General features: G+C 35.0%; 1 pseudogene; it reads right to left on the bottom strand.

Moving 5' to 3' along the window:
* Nucleotides 1–3548: 3548 nt before the first annotated feature.
* The window catches only part of LOC149553724 (solute carrier family 40 member 2, chloroplastic-like), a 195320-nt pseudogene continuing 171615 nt past the window's right edge, over nt 3549–27253 (bottom strand).

Raw genomic sequence — 27253 nt, 5'->3', positions numbered from 1 at the left:
TGGTTTTGAGCTCCCAAGACCTAATGGAAATGATGGGATTGTGCTTTGGGCTGTGGTGAACAAGCTGGGGGTGATGAAAGGTTGATTACTTGGCCCCATGGGTGGCATCCCTGTTGTATATTGTTGAGTTTGGACAAAGATGCTAGCACTAATTTGGGAGATGGGTGGATTGGGAAGGCTGGTTTGGGGAGCAACAATAGCAATAGTGAAGGGGGTGAATGGTGAGGTGTTTTGGGTAAAGGGGGTTTGGAGCAGAGAGGTATGAACCAAGGATGGAGTGGTGGTGGCTGGGTTGGCTTACGGTATGGAGATTTCAACTTGGGTGGATGATGGTATGTTTGGGTCTATTGGATCATATGGATTGGCTGGAGGCTCTTCTTTTGGTATATATTGAGGATAATTTGGATCATAAGAGCCTATGGGTGGTGGCAGCTACTCAAAAAATGGGTGAGATGGATATGATAATAGAGGGGGTCTTCCAAAGTCAAAGGTTCCTACATTGTCCCTTCGAAAATTAGCCATGATTGTCTCTTTGTTCTTGTCTATAATGGCATTTACCAATACTGCATTTCTTGGTTGGTTCATGAAAGCTTCAATGTCAGTAGGTGATGGCATAGCTTTCTCTGGGCTGAAGGATGGTTGAATGCTCAAGGGGGGTGAGGCTGTTTGATCCAAATGATAGGGCTCCATTGTTTCTTTCTTCTTGGCTAAGCGAGTGACAGGTGGCATGAAAAATGCTCCTAGGGATGAGATGCAATAAATGCTGATGGATGCAAAAAGGGGGAAGGCTTCTCTATGCAAATGATTTCCTAGGTTGAGGCAAAGCTATATGACAAAACCTAAGGATGATTGTGTTGGAGATTCTAACTTCAAAGATATGTTGCCAAAGCATGAAAGGTCTGCTTTCCTATGTGCAAGCTTGGTGGTGATTGTGTCAACTTAAGGATAGATCGATGATCCTTTAGGAAGAACATGAGATTGACCACTTGTGGATCCCAACCTTTAGCTCAAGGTGATGAGGGATAACAAGTGACAAAACTGGATTACCCTAGACAAAGCTCTATCAAAGGGATAACCTTGGTGAGATTGGTAGATTTTGAAAGATTTTAGGAATGGCCAACTTTTGGCAAGGTGACAATAATTTTGAAAGCTTAGATGTGTAGATGTTTTTGGATTGCTAGCTAGATGGTTTGATTCTAAATGAGATGGATGAGCTAATAATTCTTAAGGGGATAACCTAAGATGGATGGCTTTTCTAAAAAGATGACTCTAAAGTGAAGCTTATCCAAGAAGATGTGGAGAAACAAGAGTGTCTAATCATAGAAATCATGCCTAGTGGGTAAGGCATAAGCAGGATTGACTCCTGGATGTTGGCTAAATTTGATGGTGTGCTCTAACCAGGCCTCTTGAAGTGCTTTGTCGACAGCTTTGTCCTCTGCTTTGTGGAGTTTGGCAACTCACGGGCTTGGTGTCATTTCTTTTCTCTTGGCTGAAAGTTCTTGGTATGCCAGAGATGGCTTGATTTTGACCTTGTGAAACTTCTGTTTGGGTTTGGGTTGTTCCGACATAAATTCTTGAATTTTCTTGGATTTGAGAGATCTCAGTTGTTTTGCTCCAACTTGTTCAACTTCTAAAATAGGCAGTGACTACTCTAAGTGTGCCCTAAGCTAGGATTGACCAGGTTTGGCAAATATTCATTCAACAAGTAAAATAAAATCAAGCAATAGATAGGAACACCCAGATAGAAGTTTGTGGTTCTTAGAATGTGATACTTGCGCCGAGGAGTGTGTATGTTCTACAAATGTTTCAATCAGTCACTCCAAACACATTAACACCCTAAATGGTTTTCTACAAGGCTAACAGTTGGTTTAGCTAGGGAGTCCTCGATATACACAAGGTACTTGAGGCCCAAATTCATAGATTAGACCAAAAAGATGTTAGACAGCCGAGAGGAGCGGTAACCCACTTCTCCTCTTTCACTTCTCAAGGGTATAAAGTTCCTTGAAGCTTAACCCAAATGAAAAATTCTTGATCCCAAGAGAGGTGTCTGTCGATTCACCTCCCGATTCTTATACTCCACCGAAACGCTGGAGTTGAGGTCGTCTAAGGGGTGATGAAATCTCCAAGCAGGCCTCCTAAAAAGAAACAAGGTTTTGGATCCTAATCTTATGCACCCAAGATGGCCTCGAAAGATGACAAGGGGAGAGAAGACTTGGATGACCTTGGGCTAAAAAACACGCATGGTCTTTTACCAACTGACTCTTATGTGTGCTAATCTAGACTTTGCAAGAACTCATGTTTAAGAGACAATGTTCAATTCCAACTTGAAGCGCCAACAACAGTAAATCAATCAAAGAATGCAAACAATAAGAAGAGTTAGGGTCAACAAAAGCAAACTCACGTGCCCGGAGGCCCTCCACGTCAAGTATCAATTAATTATCTTTAAGGCATTCAAGATTGAGTGTGAGTTTGTTTTAAATCCAAAACAAAAGTGTGTGAGATTCGATTTCAAGTGCACACCCGAAGGCTCTCCACATCAGTTGTTGTTCAATTTTAGTGCCCAAACTTGAAGTGTGATTGATTTAATCTAGAGTTTTGGTCATTTAAGAATTTTGATAAAGTTAAAGGAAACGTTCAAAGACCAAGTGAGTTAGTTAGATTGTGGAACATTTAACACCTTTTTCAAGTAGACCCATCTCCATAAATGGCGCTGAGATTGCAACCAATGGTTGAATTGACGGGTGATTAGAAAAGAGGTGAGTCTAAGGAATTACTCAAATTGATTTTTTGCAAATTTGCATTTAACTTAACAAAGTTTCTTAATTGTCCAAAAATCAAACTTTGCCCAAATTGCATGCAAAAGAGAAATTTGTTTGTTCTTTTTAATGCACCAAATGAAGTGTTTAATATTGCAATGGTTAATTGATCCTTGGCATTCAAGATTGGATTTGTTGTTTTAAGCATGCATTCCAAGGAAAGTTGATTTTAATCCATGGCATTCAAGAGTGTGTTTTGAGCAACATTCATTCAATGGAAAATGTGTTTAACCATTCAAGTTCATTTTTTAGCAAAATGCATTCAAAGACAAATGGTTAAACATTCAAGTTCATATTTTAGCAACATAAGAATCTGCAAAAAACATGGTTAGTGGTTTCATATGTGCTCCAACCTGCAATGAGACAAAAAGGCAATTTAGTTAGTTACCCAAAATCTTCAAAAATGAAAGCTTAACTATGAGAAAAAAAAATTTAACTTTTTTTGTTGTTTTTAATATGCATAAAAATGTTTAGAATGGTCTATTTCCTACGGAACCACTAAAAGTCAATTTTTTTTATTTTTATTTTTTTTTATAGTGATTTTTGGTGTTCTTAAACATACAGGTTCATTTGTTAGAGTTTTGAAAGCATGCAAAGACAATGACTTGGACAAGACAACCAAAAACTAGGCAACAAATCCTAGAAAACAATACAATAGGCAAAGATGCCAATCTGCACAGACCCTAATCTACACAGACGCTGATCTGCGCAAACGACAGTCTAATGAAGAAATTAGCTGGCGGCGTCGAAGATGACAGTTGGCAGATTGTGATGGCGAAAATGATAGTTTGACAGGTGGAGACGCCAAAATTCACAGATGAAAGTTTGGACTTTCGGAGACGACGGTTGAGCTCGCACAGATGATGGTTGTGCAGGCGCAGACGACGGTTGTGCAGGTGCAAACGACGGTTTATCTTTCATAGATGATGATTGAGCTTGCAGAGACGATTGAGTTTTCACAGAGGACATTTTGTAGAGATGACAAGCGAAGATGCCAAATTGCAGAGACGATAGGCGGAGATGACACTGCGCAAAGTGAACCAACGGACACAGGTTTTTTCCAAAAAAAAATTTGTTTTCTTGATTATTTTCAAATTTTAAGAGGTACGTCTTCTTCTCTAGTGTATCCTTCCACCTGCAAAAATAAGAAAACACACTTTGCAACATCTCAAACAACATAAACCATTAGATTGTTAGTTTGTAAAAGAAAAATATGGATTGAAAAAGATTAAGGAATGACCCATAGTGGGGTCCCACCGGGTGTGCCAAAATGTAGAACAAGATTTAGTATGCAAAGAACATTAACAATAAGAGAAAAATTCACAAACTAAAACTAAATTCACATATATGCTTAGACAAAGAAAGAAAACAAGAAATGCAAACCTCAAAAGAGAAAACACTCCATGCTTTTCTTGATTTTGTAGATGTGTCCTTTGATGTGGATGTATGCTCAAGATGCTCAAAGTTTCTTTAATGGTGGATGGGTAATGGCAAATTGGTAGCTTTGTGAGCTCTCAATTTGGCATTATAAGGGTAAGATTGATGACTTTGGTTCTCAAAATAGGATGGTAACTTTAGCCCAAAGATTGTTGATGAAATGGCTTGAGAGGGGATTCAATTTATAAGCTAAGGGCTTGAGGGATGGAGGGATAAGATGGAAGGAGAGATGAAGGCTTAAAGAGGGCTAAGATGCACTCAAAGGAGAGCACATGGATTGTGCTTGTTTAGCACTAATGGGAAGGTGACACTTGTCACAAGGAGGATGAGTGTGAGAGGGTAGGGTAAAGGGTTGGTTAAAGGCATGATGAGTGGGGTTGAGTATGTAAGAGAGATGTAAGAGGAATGAGTGTGGAAGAGTGAAGAGTGTGGAAGATGGATGTAAGAGTCATGAGTGGGCTTGTAAGAGTCTTTTATGGTTTGTAAGAGCACTCATGACTTGGTGGTTGGGATTTTTGAGGGGAGACTTTGGTTTGGATTAGGAAAGTCTTAAACTTGTTTAAGGAATGTGACAACATTAGGAGGTGGATTAGGCTTGGGTTTAGGATTAGATTAAGGATGTTAGAGATGTGCAAGTGGATGGCATTAATGAGGGTGGGTGAGTTAGTGGCTAATCTTGGTTAGTATGGGTGGATGGGGTGGATTAGGCTAAATGGAGGGTTAGGGATAAGTTAGGGGTTTTTGGATTTGAGGATTTTATTTATCAAATAGATTTATTTAATAAATGGGGATTTTTGGAATTAGATAGAAGAAAAGGATTTAATTGATAAATGATAGGTTATTTGATTTATCAATTAGGACTATAGATGATTAATTAGATTAATCAACTAGGGATGGCAAAGGATTAATTAAATAAAAATTTAATTAATGATGCTGTTAGAGATAACTAAATAGGATTACTAAAGCGGTGTAATCAAATTTAGGTGTCTACAGGTGGAAGATAAGATTGATGAGTTGGTGGCATAGAATTCATGGTGAACCATTTTGAGATAAATTCAAAGAATATTGAAGGAGAAGTTTCTAAAAGGGAATAAAATGAAATGATGGGTAGATTCATTGAATCCTACCTAATCCAGCCTAACACTAAAATTGACAATGGAGGATGAATGGAAAAAGATCTTAAATTTCTATTTATAGAGATGGCTAGTTAGAAAAAAAGGTTATCATGTGTGAGAACCTAAGGAAGAAAAGGATTTTGGAGTATTGCTTCATCTAGTCACCTAAGAGAAGAGGCTATAATAGAGATTTGTAATCTTGAAGTGTGTTTTAAGTTGTTATCAGATCAAGCCTAGCTATTAATTTTTAATCATTGTATCAATATAGGGTAAATCCTTTGGATTAAGGTTGACCTAAGAGTCATTTGTAAATCCTTTAACTAGGTGACATTCCATGTGAATGATCTAAACTCCTCTAAAAAGGCTCATTCCTAATAGGGTAATTGAAATCCTTTAACTAGGTCACATTTAATAGTGTCCATTGTAACCTTTAATAGGGTTGGCCTTTCACAAGGCATCACTTGAGAAGAGTGAGAATGAGTAGCATGGTACTAGTGGTTTTTTCCAAATTGAGTTTCCATGTTAAATCATTATGTCAAATGTGTTATTGAATCTATTATGTTTCATGTTTACATTTCTACAAAGTTGATTTGACAATAACCTACAAGTTTAAGTGATTGTATGACGTAATGGATCCATGCATGATGAAGATTTATGGATATAGATTCACTAAGTTGTGAAAAGTTTTAATTGTACATCTAGACCTTGGAAAACTAATTCACCCCCCTCTAAATTATTCTAAAGCATTTCAATAGTAACATGCCATATACAAATATAAGAAAAGTGGCAAAACACTATTGTAGTTGTAAATACTAAATTGCTAATTGCTAGTATCAATACCAAAAGAAATGTTATCTTCATTAAAGTAGTTGATAAATAAAAGGTCTATATATTAAATGATAGGATTTTAGAGGGAGAGAATCAAATGGGTTCCTACACAAATTAAGAAAGAATCAGAGAGAAAATTATGAAAAGCATAATCTAGACAAAGATTACCCTTTAAGGGTAACTAGAATAACAACAGCTCTTTATTTTACTACTTTTTGAAGCTCATATTGTGTAACACATAGGTGAGAGGATTGTAGTTGAATATAGCATGAAACTTCAATCTCTAGTACAAATATCAATCCGTAAAAATGAACATCCTAATAGTTGTATTGTTAAGGCCATTTTAAGGTGTTTACCTAGAATTAGGTCTCTTTTAGGCCTAAAGTGTAAAGGTCAAATTTTGGAGGAAGAGTATGTTTGGAAACATTGGTAGTTTGCATCAAAATGATTGAGAATAGGAGCTTGAGGGTCTACCCATGCTTGAAGTACTAAATTCTTGTTTTACCACTTAATGGAGGGGAGTATACACTCAAGGGATAATGATCTTTGGATCTTGTCACAAAAATAGTTAAGGGGTTGAACTCTGAGTCTTACAATTTGAAAGAAGGCTCTATAAAGTTGTTTGCATCTAAATTGGCTTTGAGAACTATTGGGTTTTGAGATACCATATCAAGGGGTATGAACCTAGTTTCCTATTTAAGCATGTTTGAGGGCCCATTACTCAAGTGCACATAATCCAGTCTGATTATCTCCTCATCACTAAAAATAGGAGTACATAATTTTGAAATGAGATATAGAACAATATAAATAGGGTGAGGATTGGCTATGTTTAGGCATGATGTGGTTATATAGTCTGAAATAGAGTTTCCTATTGGCTATGGATAAAAATTCTACCATGAACCAAGTATGAATCTAGCAACATTGGTATAACCACCAAATAGATATTTATTGAGGTTTGTTATAGGACTACTGATAGATCCATTAAATAGGAATCCATGGTCACAAATCTTTAAAACATAATGCATGGAATAGCAACATAGCCTTACTAGATATGGAATTGTCTCAGATCAGACAAGTGTCAAAATTTTTCCCTCACAATTTGTGACATAAAGGGTGACCATTGCAAAAGTGACAAACATAGTTGTCATAAATTGGGTCAAGTCATTGGAAAAGAGTTCATTTTCACTGTCCTAATTGCAATAGAAAGCAATTTAAGGTGGCCCAACCATGTAAAGGTGGCCAAAACTCATTTGGCCCCACCCCTCTACCCCCTAACATCTAAATTTAATATTAACATATAAAATATTTAAGAAATGATCGATATTTAAATTACAAAAAAAAGTTCCAAACTTGCAAAAGTGGCTTCATTTTACCATCTTCTGGTGGATGTCATTTTTTCATCACATCCAAAATATGATTCTATCACTCTGAATGAATAATGCATGTGTAGCTACATTCAAATGAATGGACAAAAAGAAACGATGATAAAACACAATATGATTACATTTATTTAATATGTCTATTAAGTTTTTAAGATTATAGACCATCATGAACAATCATAACTTAAAATACCTAATTAAAGACCTCTGAAAAAATTTAAACCTGTTGTGTTTTCAGCTCTGTCTAATTTCATATGCATATGAATTGATATTTCATATTTAACTATGAATTCCTTTTGCATTTCCTAAAACCAATAGATTCACACAATTAGTCATCATACAATCATAGGTTAAGGTTGACCTTCACTTAGTTTCAAGAATAGTTTATTATTCTTTACTAATCAGCGCCAACCATGTGAAGGTGGAAGCTCATTTTCCTTACCCCCTAACATCTAAATTCCCTATTAACATCTAAAATCTTTAAGAAAGGATCAATATTTAAAGAACCTAAAATGTCCTCATTGCCTCTTGCTACTCTCAGGGGAAGTCCATCTTCACTGCTCACAAGAAATTCATCACACAAGTACATCTAGGAATTTCCTCATCACCTCCTACATAAAATGAATCCAATATTAGAAAATTTCTCCAAAGAAATAATATTTCAAGTGAAATAAACACATGAAAAATGAAAGAGAAAAAGAAGAATCTACTTACCAATAGGCATTGCCATCACATATGTGGTCATGCTACCTGTTGAGTGAGTTTTATTATTTTTCTGTTGTGCCAAGATCTCTCTATTTACACACACACACACACACATATATATCTGTATATACATATATATATATGTATATATATATATGTATGTATATATATATGTATATATGTATACATACACACATATATATATACATATATACATACACATATATATATATATACATATATACATATATATATATATATATGTATATATGTTATATATATATATATATATGTATATGTATATACATATATGTATGTATATATAGATATATATATATATATATGTATATATGTATGTACATATGTAGATACATATGTATATATCTATATGTATATATATGTACATACATAAATATACATATATATGTATATACATATGTATATATATGTATGTACATATATATATACATATATATATATCTACATATGTATATATGTATATTTATATATATGTATATTTATATATATGTATATACATATATACATATATACATATGTATATATATATATACACATATATGTATATACATATCTACATACATATGTATATACATATATGTGTGTATATATATATGTATATACATATATATGTATATATAAATGCATATGTATATATATATGTACATACATATACAAAGATCACAACAGCATGGGAATGAGATGCAAAGATCACAAGGGCATGACAACAATATGCAGTGATCACAATGTTACATACATACATATACATAGACTAGAAGGACATGTCAACAAGATGTAGAGATCACAAGGGCATGGCAACGAAATGTAGCAATCACAAGGGCATATACATACATACATATATATACATGCATACATACATATATAAATACATATATACATACATATATACATGCATACATGTATGTATGTGTGCATATATACAAAGAGATCTTTTTTAAGGTGCTAAGTGACTTACCTAAGATCCTCCATAAATATAATGCAGACTAGGAAAAATGGGCAGAGTTTGCAAGAAATTTTACAAAAAATATATCATAGGAGATAGTTTTAGAAAGAAACAAGCCATAAACCACTTAAATGGGTCTAGTTGTTGATTAGTTGAGTTGATAAATATGTATATTTAACTAGTTTATGACTTCTACAAGGGAATGAGCCTCGTGATTATGGAATTTACACAGAAGCAGAGCTTGCTCCTTCAACTCCTTACACTCAACTCTTCATTGAAGTTATTCTTCTAGTAGTGAGAATAGCTTTTATAAATTTTTGGGAGCCAAGGGACCCTGAACCTATGATATGTTTTCTGGAGACATGGGAGAAGTTACTACCAACTTTAGTACTTCATAACATTTTGGATCATATAGTGATGCCCAAATTAACAACAATAGTAGATACTTAGGATCTTCATAGGGAGAGCATGCCAATAAATGCATGGTCACATCCTTGGCTTCCATTATTGGGCTAGCTTATGGAGCCTTTATATCTAACCATTCATTATAAATTGGGGAATGTGCTTCATGCTAGACATTCAAGTGATGCATCTTCATCTGCAATTTTATCACCTTGGAAAATTGTATTTGATCCTTCTAGCTAGGAACACTTGATTGTTCATGTTAATATTGTACCTAATCTAATGACAATTCTACAGGAATTTGTAATCAACCTAACTCATTAGCAACTAGACCAATTTAAATAAGTTATGGATCGAGAATATTCTATTTCCATTTTTTATTTGTGTAGGATATGGAGGAAGAGTGGTGGTGTTGGCAAACATGAAAAATTAATAATGTGAAGTCACCTTGATAAATTTGTGTATGCTCTTGGCCTACATGTCATCAAAAATGTTCACCACAACCTTTTTTTCTTCTACATGTTTTTGCATGGAGTCTTCATACACCTAGTGCTCACAAATGTTTACTTAAGAATGTATGTGAACCTACAATGCAGTGCTATGTGGTGAAATATGTAGAAAAACATATAATCTTTCATCACACAGGGTCTTTCACTTGGTTTGTTTATTCATTAAGTTAAGCACCCAAGTTTGCATTTCAAATCATGATTTATTTATTTTGGGCTTAAGAACTAGTACAATAGCCTAGAACATTCATCCTTTAACATTCATTAACAGTAGCACATAAACATATAACATTCAATAACATGTGAAATAATGTATTTAAACATGCCCCAACCAATTATGATTTAATTTTGGATCACCTACCTAATTAGTTTGGAGTTTTTTTCTCACCAAAAATCATCAAATGTAAGAACAACTATGTCAAAAATAGCATAAACAGATGATTATCATGCACCAATCATGTTTTTAATCTCTTTTGGCATAATCTTTCTTACATTTTTTTGGCTCGGTCTCTAACTAGTCAGTATGTGTTTTGAAAAATTATTTTTGGACTGTAGTTAGGAAAAAGAGAAATATCAAACTTGAAAAAGATGTACATAAATGCAATTAATTTTAAAAATTTAATTTTATAAACTTACAAAGAGAAACATAGAATTATAAGAAAGTATTGTGGTTTGTAATATGAAAATTATAATTACAACTGATAAAGTTATAGATCTTTGATTTGCAAAGCACAAATAATGGAAATGAAGTATTGCAGAAGGTGAAAGCTTAGCTACCCCCACTCCCCCCCATGTGGATGGCATGGTTAAGGAGAGAATAGTTAGATACATACATATAAACATACATACATCCATCGTTAAGTGCTACCTAACTATGTCCAAGGCATCTTCACACTGGAGGCATACTTCACCTACCTAGCTACCTACATACCTATATCCATGCGATCAAGACCCTTGAACTACTTGCTCTAATGAATATATAGTTTTGGTTTCTAATTGTTTTGATGTAGTTGTATTCCTATAACCACTAGTGAGATTTACTCACCTAATACAAGTCTTCTCCATCATACACCAACTTGGGTTTACTAGAAAATTTTCTATTATTACAATATGGTAATACCCTAGTGCAACCTTTGTGTTGTAGTTTACAATTAATGTAAGTTTAACCTATATACATCCTAACTCAATCCTTATATAGCTATGTTTAAAAGCTTGTGACAATAATCAATGGGACCATTCAAGTTAATGCTAGCTAGTAACAACTAATTGTTCATTTTGTTCCACCTAATCTAATGACAGTTCTACAGGAATTTGTAATCAACCCAGCTAATCAACAACTAGACCAATTGAACTAGGTTATGGCTTGCCAATTATCATGGCTTGAGTTAGTTTTATTGTTATATTATTTGAATTCTAGAATATGTATGTAGTTGGAACAATTTTTCTATTGTGCTAATATGTAATAAGAACCTTAAAAGAGATCTCTATGTATATATATAGACTACAAGTTGTGTAGTTTGTCATGTATTGCATCGGCATTTGCTTTTCCATTTATTAAGTTATAAGAGTTTTTCAAGTTTGGGAACCACTTCAACATCCTTTGCATGGTTTGTAGGTAATGTCATTATGGCAATCAAAATAACTTCATTGTAGAGTTGAGTGTAAGGTGTTACTATCCTAAACCTATGCTACAAATTCCTAGGAGCCAAGGGACCCTAAACCTATGCTACATTTTCTAGAGACATGAGAAAAGTTACTATTGGCTTCAGTCTTCATAACATTCTAGATCATATAGTAATTGAACTAGAGGAAATCATTAATAAACCAAACATATAATGAAGAAGAAACTTTAATGCTAAAATGTTGAAATGAAAGCTATCGAGGATCAAACACTTATGCTAGAGTTACAACACAATGTGAATTTTAGTTTAGATATAAATAATAATAAAATAAAACATGACATAAATCATTCCCAATTTTATGTTCACAACTCAAATGCTCTCCCACGGTCTAAGCTAAGACCCTCATTACTATATCCAAAATTAGGAATAAAATATGATTATGTCCCCAATGAAGAATTGAAATGCAATTTTTTGGATTCCACCTAGTATTATGTAGATAAATTCAAGAAATTTTAATACCATGCAAATTAACTTACATCAATTTTGAAGCTGAGGCCCTAACAATAGTGAAAAGGTAAATTTTTGTCAAAGAATGTGCTAAAAAGAAGCAAGAGTACATATTTAGAATGAACATAGATATTGGAAAAATTGAAGAAACATATAAGCCTCTTATACATAATCAAAATTATGTCAAAGATGAACTCAAGAAATTGAGCAATATATGAGGTGCTCAGCCTAATATTCTAGCCATCTTGGGTGATTTGGCAAGAGGCTTCTAGAAGGGTATGAAACTTGTGAGTTAACATATAATGTCTTAAAATAGCTAAGTGCTACCTAATTATGTCCAAGTCATCTGCACACTAGAGGCATACAATACTACATGTAATACCTAGGTGAAATCTTTGTGTTGTATTTTATAGTTAATGTAAGGTTAACGTATGTATGTCCTAACTCACTCCTAATATAGTTATGTTTAAAATCTTGTGACAATACCCATGGCCATGCTACTTGTTGAATGAGTTTTATTATTTTTGTTGGAGATATAAGATAGGCAAGGTTACTAAGAGGGGATGAGTGAATCAAGAACCAATAAAACTTTCTCTTACATCACTAATTAATCCTTCATATAATATTTGATCTAATTGTATGCATGAAAGAGTGAAAGAAAATAAACATTCATAACACTTTGACACAAGATATGGCAACCCAAAAACCTTCCAAATAGAAAGTAAAACTAGAGTGGGGATTATACCCATAAGATTTAGTATTGTAGTATAAAGTTAACCTATTAAGGCTTACAATTGACCACTTCTAGTGATCTACCTTATTAGGAGAAATAAGGTCTATGAGGTCTACATTGTTAAAGGATTTAAAAACATACAATGAATATGAACTTGGTTAAGAGATTTAGCAAAGACTATTAAGTCTACCCTATTAAAGGATTTAACTGATACAACTATTAGGATGAACTAGTGGTTGATCTATTACAATGTATTTTCAATGGCTAATATTCACAAATTGGCTAATCTTAGAATTTTTTGGCTAGTAATTTGGCTAATATTTTAAGACTTAATATAACTTAAATTGCCATTTTTTTATAAAATTTAGTTCTAGAATATTTAAAATTGCTCAATAATTTATTTTATTGAAAAATTTAAAATCAAATATTCACCACAATATTTGTTACATGATTAGATTTAAGTCACCTAAATATAATATATTATTGGAGAAATTAAATTGAACTGACCAATAATTATCATAATTATTAGTTACTTTAAGGATATATCATCAATATTTAGTTTTCACTATTGATTTAAAGTATATGTAATGAGCCTCATAATATTCCATTAGGTAAAAAAATGTTCAATTTTGATTTGTAATATTCCATGGTGATTAATAAAATTCTTATTATTACTGAGATTCATCAATATTTTATACAAAAAAAAAAATTATGATTCAAAAACAATAGCCAATATTAATCATATTTAGAATAAAAATTTGAGAGACTGGCCAATAGAAATAATTTTTCTTATTTCAAAATAATGTAAGATTCACCAATATTTTATATCCTTTTTTGGAGGCATCTTTCTTAAAGTTTACCCTGATCTTTGATCTATAACTCTAATTTGTTGGTTGAGATTCCTTTTATTCCAATGATCACCTAACTGTGATAGATAAATCTCAGTTGTCCCTTATACTGCTTGTAGCCTTCTTCAATTCACACTTCTTCTCATCACATCTCTTCACACATATAGTTGGATATGATATAATGAATTACATATATACCAATCCAAATTGCAATTTATTAGAGTCAGCTACAATATAAATTTCATCATAATTCATAAAGTTGGCCCAACTATTGTAACTCAAGTTCTCAACACAAACTCAGTGATGTTCTAATACTTGGCAAACACTGTCAATGCTCAAAAATCTTTGACACTCAATTGAACTTGAATCTTGGTCCATACTAATCAATTCCAAGTACATCAAACTTGGTTAGCACTATTTGACTCGGTGAACATTAAGAAACTTGGTAGCAACTAAATCACTCAGTTGATGCTGCATGACATGGTCAACACTAGATTCAATTTGTTAACCCTGTGAGCTTGTTAGAAACTATTGAACTTGGTTAACACTAAAAAGCTCAATTAACACTATGATCTTCTTCACTTCCAATGAATATATTAGTAGCTTCTTCTATGCTTAGTTTTCATTAGAATTTGTTTAAGAAGCTCAATAAACATTGTGTAGCTTAGCAAATACTACAAAATGACTCAGGTGCTCAATAGACACTATATTCTAACTACTTGGCTTGGGAACAACTAAATCAATTAGTTAACATTGCAAACTAAATGATAAGATTGGTAGCAACAATAGAGTTTAGTATAAATGTAACCATTTGACTAAGTGTTGAGTCACTAATAGAAAAAATGACCTTTATGTCAACAATCTCCCCCCCTTTGGCATTAGTAACAAAAACAATTATCAAACCAAAAATCTAAACTTCAATCCTATGAGTCAACAACTAAATCAATTAGTTAACTATAGATGCTAAAAAATGGTTCACATCTATGAATTCATCACTTCTTCATACTAATTTGTCTCATTTTCTCATTCTACTAACTTTGATCTTTTGGCTAGATTGATCATATTTCGTCATTTGTATCCCCTTTCATATCAATTTCATATCAACTCAGAATCACCCCAAATCAACTTGAAATCACCCCAAATCAACCCAAAATCACTCAAAATCAGTCCTAATCAAACCAAAACATATCAAACATCCCAAAGGAATCATCATTTATTTGCTCCTAGGCATTGTTGTGGCTTTCAGTGTCTTGGAAACCTATTGACTTATCAATATGACCTTAGTACTGTCATGGCTCTCAATGCTAGGTCAAACTATCATTCATGTCATTCAATCTTTGATGTTGTTGAGGCTTTCAATGTCAGATCATTGCATCATCAACCATTTTAATAACAATGAAAATGTTCTTCGGTGTTATTATGATCGAACCTTATCAATCAATTTCAATCTTGTAGCATTTACAATGTCGGTTAAATGTTACATATCAATTTATTCATGTCATGTGTCCTTGGCATGTTATCAATTTTGATCTATCAATTAATTTGACCATGGTTTTGGTCTACCTCTTCATCATCTTATTCGATATCCATCATTGTCACATTTTCATCAAAGGATATGGTCGCATTCATTTAATCAATTTGGCCAATCATCTGCTAATTTTCTCTATAAGATTAAATAACCCATAATTTAATCCTATTCCTTCTAATTATTCTTCCCAATTATCATCCTCAATTAATTAATTTTATTAATTAATTGATTCATTATCTGCAAACCATGGAAATTCTTAATTTCCTAAGTTCCATTTTTCATCATTAAATGCATTTTCTACTAATTCTTATTTTGTGGAATAAGAGGAGTTTTTCAAATATTCCATAAAATATTGCATCCTCATGACACTTGGATGTGAAACCTCGTGAATTCTCCTTCGACACTTGGCTAAGATTTGTCATAATCAAATATTATTACCTCTTACGCATGTCCCTATTTGGCTTATTCGTCATAGATTCTTGGCTTTAAGTGGGTTGAAGAATCTTATGGCGTGTCATAGATTCTCTTCCAAATTTGACTTGCATGTGTCATAGAATCTTAATTTTGGCATATTCTATCATATGTGTCATAGGAATCTCTTGCCACATCGCATGTCTATGGGTGACAAATCCAATGCTCTCACCCTACATGAAAATTATAAAATGGACATCCTTCCTCTCATTTTGGATCCAGATGCTTAAGTTTTGAAAATCCAAATTGTTGAATCTTTGAGTCTCTACTTCTTTGCATGTTGCATTCTCTCTCTCACATAAAATCACACTTCAAGTATTCTCATGGCATTATCCACATCATAGGCTTTGGCTTCAACCTCGTGTGCACTATAGGAAAATTGGAGCTACAATCATTGGAGAAGAAAGAAGAACATGGGAGCTACAAACAAAAAAGGGGGTTTCTATTGCTTTCTTAATTAGTTTGGCTTTCATGGTGGACTAGTGGGTGCTAATACATGTTGATTGAGTTTGTGATTTTCTCATAGTGTGTTATGCATATTACCCATTTTTCTATTCCTACATTAACATTGCAAACTAAATGATAATATTGGTAGCAACAATAGAGTTTAGTACCAATGTAACCATTTGACAAACTGGTTAATGTCCTTCGTTACCTTGCTTAAGTATCACCTGTTTACACATACACTCTGTCATTGGCCTCTATACATAATTTGCATCTTGTCTGGGGGCATATTACCTACATGGTGCATAAGTTTGAATTTGAACTAGGGGCATACATCTAAGTTCTTTTTATCCATTGGATCTATCGCATAACAGATTGGAGCTAACACTTGTTTATGCTTATATGATCCTGAAAAAATCCCTAAAAATCATAAAATATCCTGAGAAAATCACTAAAAATCACATAATGTCCTGAAAAAATCACTAAAAATCATAATGTCCTGAAAAAATCACTAAAAATCATAAAATGTCCTGAAAAAACCCTAAAAATCATAAAATGTCCTGAAGAAACTAGTCATGCAAAAACATCAAATATCCTCAAAAAATGCTAAAGTTCACAAAACTTGTCAAAAATTTGCAATAAACCTTGTACATATTCATTGTGGATAACCATCCCTTTTGTGTCCAAACTTGCACTTTGCAGCCTAAAACTCAAAGCACTACACTTCAATGCCAATAACAATATCTGAGCAACATGAACCAACATTCAACCCAACATATCACTATGAACCTATCAACTGAATCCACAACCAGAACTATCACATTATCAACATGTCAAACACTATCTATACACCTAAAACATTAACAAGAATGTAATAATGGACAAGAATAGCTGTTGGCTCATGTTGTTTAGTGAGTGATTTATTTTTGCTTTGTTTTTTCTTTGATCATGTCCCTATGCTACTCGATGATATAAATTGATCTATGAGACTGGCCGGGATGGTTCATGGTCATTTTTTTCCATTTTTGTTTGTTACAATGTACCTTTGAGAGTTTGGGGCATGTACATATGCCTTAGGAAGGACAAGCTCATTCTATGTTTGCATCATGCTTGTTTACGCGAAAGGCTTGCATTTGCGCTCTGGCCCTTTATGCCATGATGCATTGCATTCCCTTTGCCATATCAAAATAAAGCTCCATTTAACATATATTGCACTTTCTAGAAGCAAAATTCTTTCCATCATACTAACATCTCTTCATATCATCTTTCTTCTTCATCTCATTCTCCGTCACCACGATCATGTCTTCTGATTCACAAAATCATCTTCATCTCACATTCATGCATTCCTACATCATCCTATACTATCAATCAACTTTCTATGGCTTTCCATCTAGTTCAACCTCATTCTAACATTTGTCTCATCATTTTTGACCAAATTCAACCATTTTTTATGATCTCCCTCATGTTATGACATCTTTCCATCATTTTGGGCATGCACGCATAGTTTCGGGTCATTCTGAGTCCAATCAGGCTGATTTTGGGCCCTAGAGCCTTTTAGGGTGTAGTATAAACTTTTAGGGTGTAGTTGGGGTTCCCAACTATGTCATTGATGAAATTGGTCATGCCAACTACATCATTGACACACTTGGTGGAGTTTGGGCATACTTGGGAACCTAGGTTATCCAGAACTGCTCCCAAAACCCCTAGGTTGCACTTCGGAGCCCATAACTTTTGTGTTTCAACTCCGATTTACGAACCGTCAGTTGTGTTTGACTCATATCTTTCTTGTGAAAAATATGAGCTATAATTTTCATTATTTGGTTACTTTATGGAGTTTTTATCCTTGCAATTACTCTTGGGCTCCTAGTTGGCCCCCATCATGTTGATTTTGGCCCCTAGGGCCTTCTCGGGCACATTTTACACTTTTTGAGACTAATTGGGCTTCTCAAGTGCATCATTGATGCACTTGGTACTGTCATGGTGCACTTGGGCTTACCAAGTGCATCAATGACGCACTTGGTTGAGTTTTGGGCGCAGTTGGGGACCTAGGTTACCCAAAACTGCTCCCGGAGCTCCTATGTTGCACTCTGGAGCCCATAACTTTTGCATTTTAACTCAGATTTGTAATCTGTCTGTTGCGTTGGATTTTTATCTTTGTTTTGGAAAACATGAAATATAATTTTCATCATTTTTTGTTTTTCTTGAGTCGTACCCCATGCAATCACTCTAGGCCTCTCGATTGACCCTGTTTTGCACTCTCGGCCTCATAACTTTCACGTCTTAGCTCTAATTTGTGATCCATCAATTTCTATGACTTTTTCTTCTTGTTGTTGATAAATTGAATTATCATATGCTTATATTAGTCAATTTCTTGAGGGGTCACCCATATATATCATCCCTACTGGGGCATGTTGTGGCTTTCTCATTAGTTATTCTTTGATACAACGCTCTAAATTGCATTGTATCAAAGAGGGGCAAAGTGTAGATGCTCAAAAATGGTTCACATCTATGAATTCATCACTTATTCATACTAATTTTTCCCATTTTCTCATTCTAATAACTTTGATCTTTTGGCCAGATTGATCATATTTCATCATTTGTATTCTCTTTCACATCAATTTCATATCAACTCAGAATCACCCCAAATCAACTGAGAATCACCCCAAATCAACTTGGAATCACTCAAAATCAGTCCTAATCAACCCAAAACATATCAAACATCCCAAATCAATTATCATTTATCCACTCCTAGGCATTGTTGTGGCTTTCAGTGTCTTGGAAACCTATCAACTTATCAATCTTATCAATACGACCTTAGTACTGTCATGGCTCTCAGTGCTAGGTCAAACTATCATTCATGTCATTCAATCTTTGACATTGTTGAGGATTTCAATGTTAGATCATGGAATCATCAACCATTTTAATAACATTGACAATTTTCTTCAGTGTTATTATGATCAAACCTTATCAATCAATTTCAATCCTGTAGCATTTACAATGTCAGTTAAATGTTACATATCAATTTATTCATGTCATTTGTCCTTGGCATGTTATCAATTTTGATCTTATGATTAATTTTACCATGGTTTTGGTCTACATTTTCATCATCTTATTCGATATCCATCATTGTCACATTTTCATCAAAGGATACGGTCGCATTCATTTAATCAATTTGGCCAATCATCTGCTAATTTTCTCTATAGGATTAAATAACCCATAATTTAATCCTATTCCTTCTAATTATTCTTCCCAATTATCATCCTAAATTAATTAATTTTATTAATTAATTGATTCATTATCTGCAAACCATGGAAATTCTTGATTTCCTATGTTCCATTTTTCATCATTAAATCCATTTTCTACTAATTCTTATTTTGTGGAATAAGAGGATTTTTTCAAATATTCCATAAAATATTGCATCCTCATGACACTTGGATGTGACACCTCATGGATTCTCCTTCAATACTTGGCTGTGATTTTTCATAATCAAATATTATTACCTCTTACGCATGTCCCTATTTGGCTTATTTGTCATAGATTCTTGGCTTTAAGTGGGTTGAGGAATCTTATGACGTGTCATAGATTCTCTTCCAAATTTGACTTGCATGTGTCATAGAATCTTACTTTTGGCATATTCTATCATATGCATCATAGGAATCTCTTGCCACATTGCATGTCTATGTGTGACAAATCCAATGCTCTTACCCTACATGAAAATTATAAAATGGACATCCTTCCTCTCATTTCAGATCCAGATGCTTAAGTTTTGAAAATCCAAATTGTTGAATCTTTGAGTCTCTACTTCTTTGCATGTTGCATTCTCTGTCTCATATAAAATCACACTTCAAGTATTCTCATGGCATTATCCACATCATAGGCTTTGGCTTCAACCTTGTGTGCACTATAGGAAAATTGGAGCTACAATCATTGGAGAAGAAAGAAGAACATGGGAGCTACAAACGAAAAAGGGGGTTTCTATTGCTTTCTCGAGGCTGGGAGACCTTCTACGGAAGTTTATCATTAACTTGCTGAACAGAATGCCCTTACTAAAAACCATGTTTTAGTGGCCAAAATCCTTTCTATCTACTGGCTCAAGGGGTTACGCATGCCCATGAAGACATCCGACATTCTCATGGTCCTTAGTAGAGGCAACAGTCCCTTGTGAAGTCATGCACCTTGGGAAGTAGATCTTGGTAGCCCCAAGAAGTGAGTGTGCTGTAAGGGGGAGCTTGTGGTGCCAAGATCCTAGGTTGTCCACTCTAGATAAGCATGGCTGAACTTTGGTTCAAGTAGGAATTTAGTGGATACAATCTTAAAAGCCTAGGTTGTGGTGTGTTTGTTAACTTTTACAACAACTATTCTTGTCTTAATGTGTCTTGCGTGTGTGTAAAACATAATCATGATAAAAGCTAAACTTTTAAATTTACACCTTGGATATCATTTGAATTTTTCAAAACCTCACACATTTCCAAAAAATTTCAATCTTTATCAAAATTTTCAAACATTGATTCAACACACTCGAACCTTGGAAAACATGGTGACTTGTGCTCTTAAATGTGCTTGGCAAAACGTAGATCTCACACTTGCATAGATTTCACTTGCATTCACCCTAGTTTAGGCTTCATTCTTGCATCATATAAACTTAATATTTAACCTTTTATTCCTCATTCAATATCTATTACTTTTCATATTGCATCCATTTAGGTTCAGTTTTACTTTCTTTAGTTTTTGCATTCCCATCTCAGAATTAGCAATTTGCATTCACCACCTTGCATCTTCGCATACCTATTCATCATCTTGACCACTTTATCCATCATTTTGGGTGTCCTAATAATCATTTTGATCATCCAAACTAGCCCTAACACTATCCTCTACCATTTACCTCTCTATGACATCAATCCTGAAACCACAGCTTCTAGAATTGCCTCAGTTTCAACCCAGCTTACCAACTGCACCCAGAAACTACCAACTATGCCCAACTAGGCCCCAACTACATAATTGACATATTTTTCACTATTTTGGCACACTTGGTGGTCCTAAGATCTAGCTTTGGGTTCCAGATAACATTTTGGGGCTTCAACAGTGTCCTTAGGTACCTGGTTAGCTCCCCTTGCACTAGCTTGCCCAGATCTGCATTCTACATCACCTAGTCTTCATCACCTTCACTTAAGTCATAATTCTATGCATCATAACCTTCATTTTGGATCTCCAAACCCATCCTAACATCAACCCCAGCATCCTGGCTTCCTGGCATGTCAATTTAGTAACCATACAGCAAGCATTCTTCCTAGCTTACCAACTACACCTAGAACCTACCAACTGCGCCCAAACTAGCTCAAAGTGCATCAATGATGTAGTTGGTACTGTTAGGGCACACTTGGCTACCTGCATGACCATTTTGGGCCTTCGAACTACACTTTAGGACCCCAAAACTGCATCTAGGAGCCTCTAGACCTCCCTATTCTGCACTTGACCCAAAACCGCATCTTGCACCCAAAATCCCCTTTTGCATCATAGGCATTGTTTGTATCACATATCCTCTTAGCATCACCATCATTTTGAGTCCTCAAAATGTCATTTTGAACCCCCAAAACCTTTGAATTTAGTCAAAAATCTAGACAAAGTATAGGTCTTAGAGTATCTCCTAGTGTTGACGGATAATGGATCTTGACTAGTATTTTTACCTCTTGTCTTATCATTTTCTTTGGTAAAAATCTATCTATGTCTTGATATATTTGACCTTTTTATTTTTTACCAATTTAATCTTTTTGTCTTTTATCAATTTTTGGTCAAGATCCAAAGTCCTTTATCACAAGGTTAAACTCTTAGGAAAAATACTTTCAAAAGGTTTTATCTAAGATCAAAACTTTCCATATACCCTTGTCATAGCATAATCATATCCCTAGCATCCCCAAACATCATTTTTACTTGCCCTAGTGGTATATACCCTTCATATTGCATTGATCAAAATCCTTAGCATCATTTTCACTACCAAATCTTATCAAATTGTCCATCAACCAAATTACCTTCTTGAGCATTTACCCTCATTTTGCATGTCCCAAATGTCATTACAAACCCTATAACATCATCCTTTGCATGATATACCTTTCATATTTCAACCTTTAGCATCCTTAGCAAGTCCAATACATAATCCTAATTGTCATTTTGCATACCTTAGAGTCATTTTCATCCCCTCTAGTCAAACTTCAAAACATCACCTTGCATTTTGCATTTGCATAATATCCCTAGGAAATTTTCACTTTGCACATCAAAACCATAATTAATTTAGCATTTCCTCACATTTCATAACATTCCTAAACAATTAAAAATCCAAAAAACACCCATATCTTGCATACCCACCACTCTAAAATCACCCAAAACACTCAAAAATTCCATTGCATTTGCATTCTTAGGTATCATGCTAGCACTTACTAGGAGAAAATCAGCTCAGAGACCCTAGGAACTGTATCAACCTTTGTTTTTTGAGGTTCAAGCACAACCAAAACCTTGTCCAAGACAAAGAAAGAGCAAGAAAATCCAACAAATCTTTGACGAAGACCAAATCGAGGCATCACAACCATTACTATCAGACCCCTTGAACATGTATCCACAAGATCCTCAAGCTATGACAAAACAAACCTTGAACAATACACCTACCATGAGATTTCCTCCAAACATTTCCCCCACACATGGGATGGTTCAATGGAGTCCTGACTTTGAACCTATATTCATGCCAATGCCACCAGGAAGAGGAAGTGTACCAATCTCACTTGAAGATGAACAATCACATGCATTTGAATTCAGCCAACCTAACACATCAAACATACAACAAGGTATTATACACCTAAGTGATGACTCTGACACTAATTATGGCATCACTGATGAAGAAATGGCTAGGGTATGTCAAGACAAAAGTTTTTGCAAGAACTTCAAATGTTTGGCAGCCCAAGAAATTGTCAAATTTAACCCAAACTTGGAAGGTCCTAGGTCCAAAAATCAAACCAACACAACAATTGAAAACATCCAACCCATGATAAATTTGGACTTAGACAAGGGAAAATGACCTTTGGATTTTTCAAACACAATAATGGCACCTATTAGGTCCCATCAAGAACCAACAATTGAAATCCTCCAAAGTACATTTGAACACATCAATGTTAACCCCTTGTTTGATGAAATACCACCAATCCCTAAACACCCCAAAAGGACATTAAGACTTGATTTTAGTCACATGATGCAACAACAAGATGCACCTAAAGGGACACATGCTCTAGGTATGCTAGACATACCTTCTTTGGAGGCAAATCAACAAAGTACACCTTTGCTTCTAACTTTACCCCATGCTACGACATCAAACACTATGGAGCCTCTCATAAATACAACATGTGAAACATCAAGTGCAACCATCCCTATAAATGCATAAAGGAAAAGTCTTATTGACATTAAGCCCATTCCCAATAGAGACACATCTCATAGTCAAGTCAATATGATGTCACAAATAGGAACATCTAGCACACAAAGGTACCAAAACCACAATCCAGACATGACATTCAATTCTCAAGGACTTAGTCAACCCCCACAACAACAACAACCTACAGTGGTAGAAAGACTCCACACTTCCAAGGTGCAACCAAGTCTACATCCACCTAATACACATCCCACTTATCAACAACAACATCAACCGCAATGACAAAAACCTCAAGTGGGGCAAACATCCAACATTCCTAATACACAGTCCCATGTGAACCCACTTGACATACACACAATTTATCAACAACAATTTCAGCAACAATCCCAACAACAACAACCAATGTTTGCTAAACAACAAGAGCAACTCAAGAAATAGTTGGAATACCAAAGATGCCTTGAGCAACAAATCACATACCAACAACATTTTTTACAACAACAACATGTGCCACAAAAACCTCAACAAATACCTCTACAACAAAAAGCACGTACTTGGTCTCACATACAACCAACAGAGGTATCCCAACAACAACCACAACACATGGGACACCAACAACACATGGTACAACAATCGCAATCAATCCCACAACAAGTGCCACATCAAATACCACAACAAGTTCCCCAACAACAGGGACCTTTCTGTCTTCAAGGTGCCAACATACCTCCACCACCTAGTGACACTTCATCAGACTCATCAGACACAGAAGTGTCAGAATCAAGTAGACATAGTTCTCACCATAGCAAACAATCTACTCACAGACACAAAATACTTGAAGGAAAGACCATCATTCAAAACCCCAATGAAGAACTATTACAACAATTCAAACAACTTTCTAAACAAGTCGAGGCATTGGGAGTCCAAAAGAAATAGGCTCTATATACAGAAAGGGACCTACGTCCTAATCCATTCGATAAAAGTCTATATATGCCTCCATTTCCAAAACACTTTGAGGCTCCAAGGTTTGAAAAATGCCAAAGAAAAGGAAACCCTATTGATCACATTCGAGAATTTTGTGCTTCATGTACTAAACTTAGCGATGAGCCCACTTACCTTATGAGATTGTTCCCTCATTCTCTAGGTGGGCCTGCACTTGAATGGTACTCCAAACTTCCTGGTAATATCAAATCTTGGTCAGAACTAGTAGACAAGTTTATCTCCCACTTTTCCTTTAACATTACAAATGAGGTGACACTTTCTAATTTGTGCTCAACTAAACAAAAGGCAGGAGAGCCATTCATCACATTCTTACTGCATTGGAGAAGCCTAGTTAGTCAATGCTCACTAGAGATTCCTGAAGAACAACAAGTAAACTTGTGCATTGAAAACTTAGTCCTTGACTTAATGTATGAACTTAAAATCAAGAGCCCAAGCACCATTTCTAAACTGATGAAAAAAGGGCTAGTATTGAAGATGCTCTTATCCGTAAGGGAATCCTCAAGACAAACAAGGACAATACCAATACCAACTTGTCTAATGACAAGCCAAACTTTTTCTCCAAAAACAAGAATGTGACTAATGACGGCATTGTGGATGCTCGCATGATTAGCACAACACAACCTCAATTGACTTTGAAAGGTGTAAACCCTACAAATTCATGAACTCCTACTCAAACAACACCTCAACAACAAAAAATTGAGACTTCCACACAAGACAAAAGACATCCTAGAACCAAAGACAAGAAATTCACACCATTGGGAATACCACTTGAGACTGCATTACAACAGTTACTGAGTAATAACTTCTTGTAGCTACCCCCAATCAAAGATGAACCATTAACTAAAGCAGATTGGTGGGATGACAAAAAGTATTGTGATTACCATTGCACCAAAGGACACAAGACTTCATCATGCTTCCAATTGAAACATGCAATACAAGACCTTATTGATGATGGTGTAATCACAGTTGATCCATCACTATTAGCATCCAACTCTGATCACACTATTTTCAAAGATCCTTTGGGTAATCATGACAAAGAGAAACCCTCAAGTTCAAACTCAAACTCACAAGGTAATGTGAATTACACACGCACCGGTTATGACTACACCATCAATTGCTTTAATGAGTCTGACTTCCACATATCCACATTCACATTGAAGGCTGAAGACCCTCGTTGTGTTTTCACTACAAGCCGTAGCAAGATCACCCTACCTGAAACCCCATCTAAACCTACTGCTTCTACTAGACTTGCACCCCCAAGTAGACCTACTGCTCCTACTTCATCTAATTATAGCCTTGTTGAACAACTTGGCAAAACCCCTGCACAAATATCCATTTTGGACCTACTGAGTGCATCCCCCCAACACCAAAAGATCTTGGAGCAAGCCCTTAAAGAGTCAATAGTCCTAGATAACATGGATGTTTCCTAGTTCCAAGCCATGGTTGGGAACCTATCCACATCACAGCATATCACCTTTTCCCCTCGAGATATTCCTAAGGAAAAACCTAACCATAATGATCCCCTTTATCTCAAAGTCTTCATCCATAATGCCAAAGTCAGACGTGTCTTAATAGATGGAGGAGCAGGACTGAACATCTGTACTCTTAAGGTTGTCAACAATTTGGGTTATTTTGAAGATGATGTGGATCCCTCTCGAAGAATCACAATAAAATCTTATGATGATGGTGAATTCTTCTCTAGGGGCATCATCACATTACTTGTCAGAGTTGGTCCAGCTATTAAAGACACATTGTTCCATGTCTTGGACATTGAAATGAATTGCAACATGATACTAGGACGCCCTTGGCTTCATGCTATGAAAGCAGTCCCTTCTACATATCATCATTGTTTGAAGTTTTCCTATCACAACATAGAGGTTACCATCCCTGGTGATCTAGATCCTTTCCAGTTTTATGCTAATCTAAGAGATGCTACTGCATTCCAAATCCCAACAAACAATGAAGCACAACCCACAAATTCCTCTAAGTATGTGGATGCTGATATACTACTCAGTAAAGCCAAGGAAAAGATGAAGATTGAAGACAATGGGTGTGGAGATTACTTTATGTCTCAAGTCTCTCATGTTAGGGAGTCACCACTTTCTCCCATCAGTACAAAGAATTATACTTCTATCAATGAGAATACATTCGTATGTATTTAGAAAGAAAAAGCAGAATGAGAACCTACTTTTATATCTCCTAGCAAGTATGGACTTGGGTTTACCATCATGCAAAAACAAGGCTATGATGGCTATAGTGGTCTTGGATCTCAAAAACAAGGAATCATTGAACCTATCACTACAGAAGGACAACCTCCTAGTTCGGGGCTTGGATTTAAACCATTACAAATAGGTCCTCCTAGTACCATGGTACCTACATGTAAGACTATGGATGTTTTGAATGATGAAAAGGCATCTGAGGATATCCCACTTGACACCAACAATCCCCTAGCCTCTGAGCATAACCCCAATGACCTAGTTGAATCAGTTACCTATATATATACCTTCAACCAAAGCCCATTCAACA

Source organism: Cupressus sempervirens, chromosome 6, assembly GCF_028749045.1.
Source record: "Cupressus sempervirens isolate cs-2001-9-10 chromosome 6, ASM2874904v1, whole genome shotgun sequence".
In the NCBI taxonomy this organism is placed as follows: domain Eukaryota; kingdom Viridiplantae; phylum Streptophyta; class Pinopsida; order Cupressales; family Cupressaceae; genus Cupressus; species Cupressus sempervirens.
The sequence above is the reverse complement of the archived record's forward strand: the minus strand, read 5'-3'. Positions and strand labels throughout refer to the sequence as shown.